The sequence below is a fragment of the Heptranchias perlo genome, chromosome 29 (assembly GCF_035084215.1).
Source record: "Heptranchias perlo isolate sHepPer1 chromosome 29, sHepPer1.hap1, whole genome shotgun sequence".
In the NCBI taxonomy this organism is placed as follows: domain Eukaryota; kingdom Metazoa; phylum Chordata; class Chondrichthyes; order Hexanchiformes; family Hexanchidae; genus Heptranchias; species Heptranchias perlo.
The window spans coordinates 15,284,601-15,298,959 of NC_090353.1; positions in this window are offsets into that span (position 1 = coordinate 15,284,601).

The window sequence follows — 14,359 nt, forward strand, 5'->3', positions numbered from 1 at the left end:
CTGTATTCAAGTCTCAGTTTGAGGTTCGTCCATACAGTTGAAGAGCGAGGCTCTGCTTCTCGTGGTGGTTTCTTCTCTCCGCCCCAGGTGGAGTGCTCGTTTCTTGTTTGAAGGTGAGGACAAGAGAAGACGAGAGCAGGCGAGAAAGCAAGAAAGGGAAAAGCCCCAAAACTGCCTCCTCTTATACGCCCCCAAAGTTCCAAACTTCTTCGCACTAAAAAAATGAAATGTTCCTTTTCCTGCGGTGCTGTTTTTGTGTAGTTAGTAATCGTACAGTGATGTCCTTTTGCTTCCAACCAGTCTGGGATTTTGATGGCCCTCCTTTGTTTTGCTTCCCACCCTTCGGGGTTACCTCATCTAGGCAATGGTGGTAATGGCCGATAGTGGGTTTCACTTCGCACCTGGTCCTGGGTTAAGTGGTTTAACATTGATTAACAATGGTGTCTCCATCTCCTGCCAATTACCGTATGCATTGCCCTTCCTGGCTCATTGTGTTCCCAGAGAAACTCTGTCCGCTCAGACATTTCCCTTAATTGGCTTAGGGGTCTGGTCAGAATCCCTTGTCCATTACGCACACCTGGGTCACACCCACTTTTCAAACGGGCTGCTGTTTTTTTTCAGCAGAAAAATCTTAAAACACAAAAGTCCACAAAATGTCTGTTTGTAAATCCCTGGGGCCTGCGCCAATGCTTACAACCTGTTTAATGCGGCAGACATGTTGGCATCCAGAGTCCGCACGGCTGTTGTCAGGGCCTGAATGGACTCATTTGTGAGCCGTGCTTGAAGCTCAATGGAGGCTGCCATTCCCTCCATCACAGACATTCCCACACTTACCTGCGCCACCAGTCCACTTATGCTGGAGGTGGACTCCTCTAGCCTGTGCATCAATGTGGAGACTGAGCTTGGCAAGTACGTCCACAACGTACGTCACAGTATGTCGCAAAGGTGTGTCTGTACCTCTATCATTCTCCTTTTCAAGGATGGCTCCCGGGTTCAGCACCTGTGCCAAGCTGAGCAGAGCTTGGAGAGGAATGCGTGCACCGACACCACTGCCCCTGCCACCATTGTCTCCTCATGCTCACTTGTGAATGATGAATCACCAGGTGACAACCCATCTATCTCTCTAATAGGACCTACCGAGGTGTGAGTATCTGTGCTGGTGAATGGCTCACTAAGATGTGACAGTGTGCCCTCAGAGGCAGGGAGTTTCTCTGAGGAATCACCCTCATCCACATCTTCAGTCCGTGACGCCCCCGGAAGAGAACATACAGCAATATTAAGAATCATCTCAGAAGTAATGTTGCGATGAGCATACTGAGGTGTGCAACAGGTCAATCATTGATAACATCAATCCATGTTGTGTGTGAGGGATGTTAAAGTTTGTCACCAGACGTTTGTGGGGTGCCAGTCTCGGAATCCCCGACGGCCAGGCACACCACCGTATCTCCAAGGCCTCCTCCTCCACCTCTGTGAGGGCCACTATTTATGGAGGCCCCCCCTCCAGTCCTCGCCCTCTCCTTTGCATTTTGTGCTCCCTTCTACAAGGGGAGAAAGTACAGACACGTGAGTGAGTGGAGGTGACGTGATGGATGCATCAGAGGGTGACTATCAGACAGATACATCACATTGTTTCAGGATTGGGGTGAGTGGTAGTGATGGGTGCACAAATGGAGAGGTGAAGAAGTGCACAGAAAGTGAAGACAACTTGACACTGAGTTTTAAGTGGGTGTGAGGAGTGATGTGATGGCGTAGACTTCATAGGGCAGTGTGAGGGGGGTAATGTTCACCACAGAATGCCTGTGAATCAGTAACTGTACTCACTTTTCCTAACCTGGTTAGGTAATTAAATCACTTCCTGCATTGCAGCCATGCTCCTGCTGCTTACCTGGTCTGCCACCTCCAGTCGCGCCTTCTTTGTGGCAAAACCTGATTTCTTCCTCCTGTCCGGTGGGTATAGCACCTCCCTACTATTTCTGACAGTGGCCAGTAGTGTCTCCAGGGCGGTGTCTGAGAACCTGGGTGCAGGTTTTGCTCTAGGACGTTTCATAGTCATTTTTCCTCCTTTCTCCTTCAAAATGCATTGTTGTAGTGGCCCTTTAAATAGTGGGCTTTAAATGATTCATGCGGATGCGCAGTCCGCCCGCTGCGCAGCTTGAGGACGTGAAACCCAGAAGTTCAGTTAAGTGGCTTCAATTGAGTCAAGATTGCTCGGGAACACATACGAGAAAGTTTTCTGGGTTTCTCACCCACTTATTGACCCCCCTGCTGAGGTCCCACCTCATTGTTAAAATTTAGGCCTAAGGATCAGCTTCCCGGCTCTTAGCTGCACTGCTTTCACACTTGAATGTCTTTCTAGTGTCTTGGTGACTAGAACAGGATGCAGTACTTAAAGTGTGATTTGACCAGAGCACAATACAGTATGATCACAACTTCCTCTGGCTTGTATTCCATTTTTTGATTATGTAGTTCAACAGCCTATTGACTTTGTTGATTCCTGCTTTGCACTGGCTGGACATGTAGAGTACAGATAATCTCAAATTTACTCCAGATCATCAATTTCATTATTTTACGTGGGATTGAAATGACTAATGGGCCTGTAGTTTCATAGGAATATAGGAACAGGAGTAGGCCATTCAGCCCCACGTGCCTGCTCCGCCATTTGATAAGATCATGGCTGATCTGTGATCTAACTCCATATACCTGCCTTTGGCCCATACCCCTTAATACCTTTGATTGCCAAAAAGCTATCTATCTCAGATTTAAATTTAGCAATTGAGCTAGTATCAATTGCCGTTTGCAGAAGAGAGTTCCAAACTTCTACCACCCTATGTGTGTAGAAGTTTGGAGCTCTTTCCTGTGTCTGTTTTGTCCCACTTTTTGAATATGGACACCATATCAGCCTGTTTCCAGTCTGTTGGTACCTCACCAGTGTCCAGTGATACCCTCATAATGATGGTCAGTGTATCTTAAATCTTCTCTCTAGTCTCCCTCAGCACACTGAGATAAATACCATCTATCCCTGGGGATTATTTTTTTGAGCCCTTTTAGCCCATACAGGACTTCCATATCATTGATACTGAAGTAATTCATTTTACTTTGGTTATCTCTAGAAGAGGGCATGTTGCTTATGTCTTTCCTTGTGAACACTTGGAGGAAGCAATTATTCACAAAACTTTGTGTTCATCCTCAGTTTAAAGCCTGTTTTCATCTTTTATGGTTTTCACCCCATCTCTGACTATTGTAGTACTGAAAGAATGTTTTTACTGTTCTTTGCCCCTCTGATCGCCCCTTTAATGTAGGAAGAATTGTGGATGCATGTAAACTAATCCTTCACAAAAACCTTTTGCTTCACTTAGATCCAATTTAATGTCTTTGAAAGCTGAAAGTAATTAGGTGCCTCTGGATGTACATCAAGCTAATCACAGAGAGCGAATAGCACAGACCAGGAAGCTCCCAGTTTCGATCCCTGGTCTGTGCAGAGTTGCCAGATCTCAACGGAGGTGACATTGGGGACACTAAGCTTGGATTCAGTATCCCTCAGCTGTGTGTGGATGCTAAGTGAGGACAGGAATGTGCTCGGCTGTGATGGCCTCTACAGTTGAATAACCTGCCAACACATCGTCTAGGTTCACAAATGAAGAAATAGCCACTTGTGAAAGGTACTGGATGATTGCCAGCACACATGGAATAGTACCCCTGGCCCTGGTTGGGGGGTGGGGGTAGGGGTGGCAGGCAAGGAGTGGAATTGGGGAAAATATACAAAGGCAGGAGTACTCGACAATGAAAGACATTTCACCTTTAAAGTGAAACTTCACCTAAGGCTCCCCATTGACCTAGCCCTGAACTCGCATCTCTCTCTGGTTTCTCTCCTATCTACCCTCATGCCTCCTCCGAGCTCAACTTGACCAAGAGACCTGCCTTCTGCTCCCTCGACCCTATTCCTACCAGACTGCTAACCACCCAACTTCCCTTCCTGGTCCCCATGTTAGCTGATAGTGTTAAAGGTTCACTCTCCTCAGGTACTGTCCCCCTCCCCTTCAAATCTGTGGTAATCACCCCCTCCTCAAAAAACCCATCCTTGATCCGTCTGTCCTTGCAAACTACCGCCTCATCTCCAACCTCCCTTTCCTCTCCAAAGTCCTTGAACGTGTTGTCGCCTCCCAAATCTGTGCCCACCTTTCCCGCAACCTCCAATTAGGTTTCCGCCCCTGCCACAGTACTGAAACGGCCCTTATCAAAGTCACAAATTACATCCTGTGTGACTGTGACCATGGTAAACTATCCCTCCTCATCCTTCTCGACCGGTCTGCAGCCTTTGACACAATTGACCACATGATTCTCTTCCAACACCTCCCCTTCATTGTCCAGCTGGGTGGGACTGCGCTCACCTGCTTCCATTCTTACCTATCCAGTCGTAGCCAGAGAATCACCTGCAATGGCTTTTCTGACCACTCCCGCACCGTTACCTCTGGAGTCCCCCAAGGATCTGTCCTTGGCCTCCTCCTATTTCTCATCTACATGCTGCCACTCGGTGACATCATCCGAAAACACATGTCAGATTCCACATGTATGCTGATGATACCCAGCTCTACCTAACCACCACCTCTCTCGACCCCTCCATTGTCTCTGATTTGTCACACTGCTTGTCCAACATACTGGATGACCAAAAATTTCCTCCAACTAAATATTGGGAAGACCAAAGCCATTGTCTTCTGTCCCCACTACAAACTCCGTTCCCCAGCCAGCGACTCCATCCCTCTCCCTGGCTGCTGTCTGAGGCTGAACCAGACCGTTCATAACCTTGGCATCCTATTTGACCTGGAGATAAGATTCTGACCACATTTCCACCCCATCACCAAGACCGCCTTCCACCTCCATAAATCGCCTGTCTCCGCCCCTGCCTCAGCTCATCTGCTGCTAAAACCCTTATCCATGCCTTTGTTCCCTGTAGATTTGACTATTCCAATGCTCTCTTGTCTGTCCTCCCATCTTCCACCCTCCATAAACTTGAGCTCATCCAAAGCTCTGCTGCCCGTATCCTACCTCGCAGCAAGTCCCGTTCACCCATCACCCCTGTGCTTGCTGACCTACATTGGCTCCCTGTCCGGGAACACCTCGATTTTAAAATTCTCATCCTTGTTTTCAAATCCCTCCATGACCTCGCCCCTCCCTATCTCTGTAACCTCCTAAAGCTCTACAGCCCTCCAATCTCTGTGCTCCTCCAATTCTTGGCTCTTGCACATCCCTGATTTTAATTGCTCCACTATAGGCGGCCGTGCCTTCAGCTACCTAGGCCCTAAGCTCTGGAATTCCCTCCCTAAACCTCTCCACCTCGCTACCTCTCTCTCCTCCTTTAAGAAGCTCCTTAAAACCTACCTTTTTGACCAAGCTTTTGGTCACCTGTCTTAATATCTCCTTAAGTGGCTCGGTGTCAAATTTCGATTGATAATGCTCCTGCCAAGTACCTTGGGACATTTTACTACGTTAAAGCTGCTATATAAATGTGAGTTGTTGTTGTTGTTTATCTGTTTTGTTGATGTGAAATACAATTTCAGGCCATGGTGTTGCATGGATCATCTGTAATACTATCCCCCTTATGCTTAAAAAAGACACGTAAAACATAGCTTTAAAAGAACCCCCCACCCTTCCCAGACGCACACAATCACTTAACATGGCAGTTTTTTCCCAGTCTCAGAAGGCTGATCTCTGAGACTGACACAGCCAGGTTTGTTTGTTTGTTCTGCGAACTCACTCCTGCCAAAAGTCGCGAGTGTTTCAAAACTGGATATTGAATCCGAAATGGGCAACTCAAAGTAAAGCACCAGGGCCTCAAGATCAGTTGAGAATCGCACGTTCCTGCTGCTGAACCAACAGGTGGCCAATCCCGACCTCCGCATAATGCAGCAAGTGTGGAAGGGACTTCAAACTGCTTTTTTGTTTGGACAGGAACTTTGAAATCTCATCTGTGTTTGCACGCCTGCAATGCAGGAAGAAGTTTCTGGAATTCCACAAATGTTAAAAACTTCAAAGGCTGCTTGAGACAAATAGAGCTAGGGAGCCTTTGGAGAAGTGAAGGGGCTTAGTTTTCACAATGGGAGCGAGTGATATGTAGGTTGGTACAGTATTGTAGTTCATGTAGATCAGATAGCAGCTCAGGTGGTAAGGGAGTCTTTGCTTTTTCATTTATTCATTCTCGGGATGTGAGCATCGCTGGCTAGGGTGGCATTTATCGCCTATCCCTAGTTGCCCTTGAGAAGGTGGTGGTGGGCCTTTTTCTTGAACCGCTACAGCCCACGTGGTGAAGTTGCCCCCATTAGCCTGTGCCCCAGTTCTGCTATCTCTAGTAGGCAAATTTACCAATCCACACTCCGAGTGGGAAGCTGATCTCAAAGGGAGTATGGCTCGATGCTGGGCTACAACACTGGAGCAGCAACTCCCCACCCACACTCCCTTCGAGCATGGCTTTCCACTGGGCATGTAGGATCGGTGAATTTACCTTATATACTGTAGTATAAGGTGCCCTTATATTGCGCTCAGATTTGAGATAGTGGTGCCTGTTCCCAAGGTCTTGCATAGCTGGCTGCAACCCAAAAGAAAGCTTACTGGGACTAGCTACAGCCAGCGACTAGGAAGGCCTGTTTATACTCTCAGTTTGCAGCTGGCTGTGCGAGACTCAGACATTTGGAGCTGGCTATACACTGTCTTTAATATTTGCTGTTACTACTGGCATGGCTGAGATCAGCTAACTCAGCGCAGGGCAGTGATCAAACTTGGCACTTCCCTGATCAGTTTAGCTCTGTTCCATAATGGCTGTGCACTTATCCTTGAAGCTCTAGGAGTGAGGGGGATCCTGTTTGATGGTTTTGTGCTTGTTTCATGTGTTGGGAATAAAATCAGACAATAAATCGTCAATTATTTTTAAACAGAAGGTTTGTGTTTGAAAGGAGAAGTTAGAGTTGAGTTTACTCAGAGGCTAACTGGAGGCTGTTTTTACATACAGTGCCACACCAGCACATCCTGCAGCTCTCCAGTTCCACTAGTAAATGATGCATGTCCCTTTTCAGGATTTATAAAGAGGTGAATGCCAGGTCAGGCCTCAATTATACTTTTTAAATATACTTTTTAATGTATTCATAGAATGCCTTTCTGTACAAGACTGTCTATGGTAGAGGACTGTTTTCAGAGCCAAGGGATCACCGTGTACTTGAATCAGATTTCTTTCCCCAATTTTCTGCCTCCCCCTCCACAGGTTGCTGGCTCTTGCTGGAGTACGGTTCAAAGGGCACCAGTGACCTTCTAGTGACTAGGCCACGTGGCTATTTTTCAACTGAGAACCTGGATACTGTTCAACCGTGGGGCGCATTACAGCCAAGCCTGAACCTCTTTGCACCTGACAACTGTAAACAATTTTACAACACCAAGTTATAGTCCAACAATTTTATTTTTAATCCCACAAGCTTTCAGAGGCTTCCCCCTTCCTCAGGTGGTGTGGAAATGTCAACCCCAGTCCATCACCGGCATCTCCACATCATGGCTACCACCTGACAACAACATGCACACTTTCCAGCCTGGGTCACTGAACAATGATCGGGAGCTCAAGCCCTGGCACAAGGCCGAAATAACTTTGCATCTGTAAAAAATAGTGTAACCGAGCTAACAGATTCAGTATTTTCCATCACTGGCTGTTGCATGAGCTTCAGCCTCGACACACCCAGCACAGACGTGCCATCAGATATGTACACAACTACAACAACAACTTGCATTTATGTAGCGCCCTTAATGTAGTAAAACGTTTCAAGACGTTTCACAGGAGATGTACACAGCATATGAGACTGTGTATGTGATTAGTTTCCCTATATACAGAGGTTAGATCAGTGACACAAAGAGAATTTGGATGTTGCGCCCATTTGGATTACTGATGAGTGGGTTCCTGCTGTTATTAAGGTTGCTAAGCATTCATTATAATACAGCAGAAGTCGCCTAACTAGGCTGTGAATATGCAAGACCTCTGCTTCATAGAGAGGACCTGTTGAGAACTGGTTTCCCTAACACATTCCTATGGACCGACCCGCTGGCTTAGTGCAATAGCCAATTTGTCATATCTTGGCTCTGTGTGCTGGTAGGACAATCTGAGGTTACGTTCTCTGCAGTTGTTTTTGTACGTCACTGCTGTTGCTTCCACTTGGCGAAAGAACAGCCAACTCCCAGTGTGGGTGAGATTGTGGAACCTTCAATGAAACTCCTGTTAGGCAAGACAATCATTAAATCGGGACACACCGCCGAGATCTCCCGATCAAATGGCTTCTACTGTCCTCCCGCATTGTGCATCAGATCCTACTAATCTGGTGCACAGATTGTGACTTAAAACAAGCCAACATATGTTAACAATGTAATATACAGTGTGCTGTAAGTCATGACGAAGTATTGTAGGGGTAATTTTTACAAATTCATGCTCCTAGCACGACGCTCTATCCAACAGCAGGTCATATTGGAAATTCAGGGACAAGTACCCCATGATTTTCTGTTCAGTAAGGTGTTTTTGGGGTTATTTTACATATTCACAATTGTGGAGCTTCATCCATGGAAAATGACTGGGACTGTGTGTTTATGTGTTTGTCTGTGCATGGGCATGCATGTGGAGACATCAAGTGAGGACATGATCAGGTCTGGCAGTGATGCCCCCTACAACACCCACTGTTTAGGATCAGAGGCGAAGATTGGGTGATGTATTGGAAGGTGGTTGGTGGCTGCGGAACCATACCCTAGCAACAGGAGAGTGGGAGAGGAAAAATTGGCGGGATGGAGCACAAATTTAAACTAAAAAGAAAATTAAGGAACATAACAAGCCACGAATCCCAAGGAAGCATGCAGTCACAGGGTCGCCATTTAAAACTGTCCATTCCTAGTAAACATAAAACTTCTGATTGTAGGATTAGAGGTTGACGTACAAAAAGCTCACTCCAGCAACAGGTTGTAGATGGTTCCTGAGTGCAGAGTACACTCGGCTGGCCTGGCACGGCCCAGCCCACTGTAAGAGTAGGAGTCCGTCCTGAGTTTGCCCTTTATATTTTATCAGACAAAAGTAAACGGAATTTATCACATGCTGACAGACTGTGGTTTTACCAGGCATGTGCAGAAGAATTAAAGAATCATTGACTGTCTGCCACCAAGGCCTGGGCTGTGGCCACATAGCGAAGAAGGAACTCTGAGGCTGACTTTCAAGCAGATGTTTAAATACTGGGGAGTATGCACAGAATCTCTCCCTCCCTCCTTGTGAAAATAGACAAGCACGCACAGGAAAAGTGGTGAAGAGATAGGACAGGGGAATGAGGTTAAGCTGGCTGGAATATTCAGGGCCCACTGCTTTGTGGTTTTCACAGGAAAAGGGATGGAATCCTAGAATACAACTCCCTAAAACACCAGAAAATCCCTTAATCCTATATAATAAAAATAGAATTTGTTAATTCAGTCACCATGCCTGGAAGTACGGTATCGCATTCCGACTCATTCAATTTACTCGCAGTTGTGCAGAGATTGCCCTGGTGACTCAGTTGGTAAGTGCACCACTTGTTATGGTACTGAGTCATTCAGAGCAGAAAGTGCCAGATTTGATCCTCAGTCTTTACTGCATTAGCTAATCTCAGTTGGGATGACAGTCAGAGCTCTACAATTGGTCTCAGCATCCCTGGAATAGGGAGTAAAAAAATTAGAGTTCCTGCTCTTGATTGCTGACCTACTGGAAAGTGTGTGCTTGTACTGGTCCATCCAGCCTGTCCCACACAGTTGTGATGCCTTGCCATCACAATACATACACTCCCAGGAGCCATGTGATCTACTGAGAGAGGTGAAAAAACAGATAAAACCACAGGCCAATTAGGGGGAAAAAATTCTGGAAAATTCATCTCTGACCCCCTTAGGTGATCGAAACTAGTCCAGGTGACCACTCTGGCTCTGATTAACATTACCAGGTACTTACCTCATACGATATAGCAATTTCAGATAACAACAGAATATCAGAACACCATCCCCTACTGTACCAGTGTGATATTGTCCACTTGTCAAACCAGCCGTCCCCTGGCCTCTCAGACTGAGATTGTTAGTTTAGTGCTGTGGGCTTATGTCCCCTAGGAGTTGGATTGTGACTGTCCCAAACTTATCACATATAAGGAATAAAGTCCCTCCTTTACAGCCAGCAGACAGAGGAGACTTTCATCCCATCTGCCTAAAGTGGATTTGAACCCAGCCCCCACTGATGAATGGCCCGTGCTTGGCACACTGTACCATCCAGGTATTCAATTTTCTACACATTAAGGACATAACAGACAGCAGTAGCTTTGTTCTAGGCCCTGTCCCCGAGGGTACATAATATCAAAGACAGTAGGAGACCAGTAGAACCCCAGGGGCAGTATTTATTCAGAGAATACTGCATGTTAAGTGGTGTTCTGGGAGTCAGCACTTTTCTGGAATTCTCCCCTCCAGTACTGAAAGGTGAAAGGTCATCCTCCTTGTGGAAGTATGTTAGAACATGTATTCCGGTGACTGTATTGGTAGATGGGGAGAGATGAATAGTATTCTGATGTTTCCCCTTTTAGGTGAGGTGATCTCTGTGAATGCAAGTCATGCTTCTTCTTGTTGAATGGTAAAAGAATTAAGTTATAAAACAAGATCAGAATTCTTCGATAATTTCTGACCTTTCCTTAATGTAGACCCTACACACCATTGCCCGAATGTCCTGACCTGGAGACTGGAGTAAAATCTGCCCTGCACTGAGCATACATTACTCGGTACAGACACTGGAGGGTGGTATTGTTGTATCTTCTGTCCTCATACAAGGAGCAGCCAAATGTACCTTGGCCTGGCCCAAGCAACTCAGGGCCTCCTTTCTTCATGTGCTTCTGGTGCGGAGGGATCTAAGAACCTTGCTGGTTTCCGAGTGATTTTATGATCTATTAGATACCATGGTGGGTGGGAATTTTAACCCCCACAACGTGCGGAAGAAGGTCGGGGGTGGCGGGGGGTGTTAAATTGTTAAAAATGTGAAACCCAACCTCACCTGCCGCGAACGCGCCTAGTTCCGGTTTTACCGCAGTGCATTCGGGCGTCCGAATAACCCGCTCTGGAGAGTTGGGTCAATGATTTTAATATCTAAATGAGGCTGCATTCCTCAGATTTTGGCAGCCACTTGAATTTAATGGCTATGGGCCAGGTTTCCCAAGGCTTGGGGAAACCCGGCAGATGAAGGGAGGCGGGAGATGCTGGCTCCAGCAGGTAAGTGCTTTTCCAGCACTGCTTGTGGTACAGGAGGAGCAGGAGTGCTTTCCCCGGACCCGAACCTTCTGCCACGATCTCTCCCTCCCCACGCTTGGCCGACATCCCTGCGATATGCTGACCCCACCCACCATGATGAACACCGCGATCTCTCCCCCCATGCGATCTCATCCCACCCGACCTCTCCTCCCATGATCTGTCCCCCCGAGATTTTTATCTCTTCCCCGCAATCTCTTCCCCTGAAATCTCTATCTCTCCCCCCACAATCTCTATCTCCCTCCGCGATCTCTATCTCTCCCCCGGATCTCTATATCTCCCCTCTGCAATCTCTATCTCTCCCCGCAATCTCCCTCCCAAGCAATCTCCCATCCGTGATCTCTCCCTCCCTCCCTCCTAGCTACAGCGCTGTGAGCACCCACCCCCCCACAACCCCCGATCTTCTCGATTGCCGGGGACCGTCCCCAATGGTCCCTGGCTGCTGCCCTCTTCAGTTGGCTTTCCCGCTCAGCAGCTGGCCAGCCTCTCAATCTAGCCCACCGCCGGGTGGGAAACTGAGTTAAAAAACTCTAATGAGATCCTATTTTTAAATTCGGCAGGACCTCCGCCTTCCTGGTATTTCTGGGTTTCCCAGCAGTAGACACATATCCCTGTTCCATCCCCTGCTCCCCGTAAATATCGGGGCCCTTATCTCTGTTGATATTTCAATTCTGCGTGTTCTGTAATCCTAGCTATCATTTGGGGTCTCTCCCTTTCATTGAAAAGAAAGAACTTGCATTTACATAGCGCCTTTCATGACCTCTGGATGTCCCAAAGCGCTTTAAAGCCAATTAAGTATTTTTGAAGCATAGTCAAAGTTGTAATCTAGGAAACACAGCAGCCAATTTGCACACAGCAAGGTCCCATAAACAACAATGAGATAAATGACCAGATAATTTGTATTAGTGATGTTGGTTGAGGGATAAATGTTGGCCAGAACATCGAGGAGAACTCCCATGCACTTCTTCAAAGTAATGCCATGGGATCTTTTACGTTCACCTGAGAGGGCAGACGGGGCCTCGATTTAATGTCTCATCCAAAAGACGGCACCTCCAACAGTGCAGCACTCCTTCAGCACTGCACTGAGTGTCAGCCTGGAATATGTGCTCAAATCTCTGGAGTGGAGTTTGAATCCACAACCTTCTGACTCAGAGGCAGAGTTCTATGTTGCTCTGCTCGGCATTACAGGATTGAAATTTTATTTTCACTGTTACAGAAACTTGCACAACTCTTTCCCACATCTACAGTAGCCCAGTTCAGGACTTGCAGGATTCACGAGCGGCTATGGGATCCCTCAGTGTGAAAGTCAAAGATTCTTTGTGTAACTTGAGCATGTCAGAAACATGTACGGCACTCAAGAGGAAGCACGGATGGTATGAGACCAATGATCCCCTCCTGGAAGGGGCATGTGTGCGGCCATCCAGTGAAGACAAGATCAGGCAATTCCCCCCTCACCCCACTGTCATACAATCTGCCGACACACATCATAGAAGCTCATACATGAATAATGGCCATTTGGGTGAGGCACTGGAGGGTAGCCAGCTTCTGTGGAGCTGAACCCCGGCACAGGTCAGCACCTTGAAGAATTGAGGGAACCATTGCAGGGGAAAAAAATCAAAGAAAGGTCTGGAAACCCTTTGACAGTATTTTATATGTAATCACTTTAAACAAAACCAACAATCACTCATTATCACAGTGTCATGATGTGGAGATGCCGATGATGGACTGGGGTTGACAATTGTAAACAATTTTACAACACCAAGTTATAGTCCAGCAATTTTATTTTAAATTCACCTGAGGAAGGAGGTAGCCTCCGAAAGCTTGTGAATTTAAAATAAAATTGCTGGACTATAACTTGGTGTTGTAAAATTGTTTATCATTATCACAGTGACAGGCATAATACACAACAATTGTGACTGAAAAAATAAGGACTGACCAAGCCAGCTAAGTTCAAACAATTTTATCACTTAACAGAAAATCACTATTCCCTGATTTATCTCACCTGTTCTTCTTAACCTTGCTGGTGCCTTGCACTATGAGCCCCAGCCTGTCACCCAACTTTCGTCTCAAGTCAGTGTCAAGTTCAGGTTGTGAGACTCAGAAATATGGCACATGGCCTCCAGGTGGTGCTGCTGCGCTGCCTGTTACCCGAACGGTCACCAAGTTCCCTGAGCCCTCGTTTGTTGTAAGTCTCCAGGGGGACTTGGCGGGAGTAAATATGATTCTCTATTTCTGAAGAGAGTCATAGTTTTATAGCTGTGACTCTCTTGTAAGTTCTCGGTCGCAGTGAGCTGTGCCTCCTCGTGGTCCCGCCAGGCAACAACATACAAACGTTGGCTAAATGGGCTGCTCAGAGAACTTACACACTCTTGTGTGTTTTTTGGTCTCAGTGTACCGTGGTGTGGATCACACGGTTGATCAAAGAACACACAAAAAGGTGATTTTGCGAGATCACCTTCCTCAGGAGGGGATAGAAAGAAAAATGAGTTCGCTCAACTCCGATGGGAATGACCGGGCAAACAGATAAAATAAAATTATCAGCTGGAACGTACACTGGGCAGTCTCCTGCAGTTCCAGTACTACCGCCTCTTCTGAGATCTCGGAGGGAGACGCAACATAGATCAATATTCACCTAGCAAGTTTCCTACTGGGGAAGATTGGTGCAAGCAAATCTCGTAAGCCTAGGGACCCTGCGAAGAACTACGTCGGTGTCGCCCATGACAACTATATGATTTATTTCCAGTTGTCGCATTATGGGTTTTACCCTGCTTGACACTGACATGTTACAGAATGGACCCTCGCTCAGTTTGTTGTGTATGAGTTTTCATATGTGATGCCTAGCTTCGCTATGGACATTTTTGGACTATTCAATATTTGTTTTAACTCTGTATTTTGTGTCCCACACTGGCCAACAGATTTGTCAACTGTATCATGGGGAGAGGAATGAACAGAGAAGATATTGTAGCAATTTGGAAAAATCCTGATTAATATACTTGCTTCTACTCAACTCATTTCCATGATGCCTAATCATTGAAAGGTCTCTTTTTCTGCATAA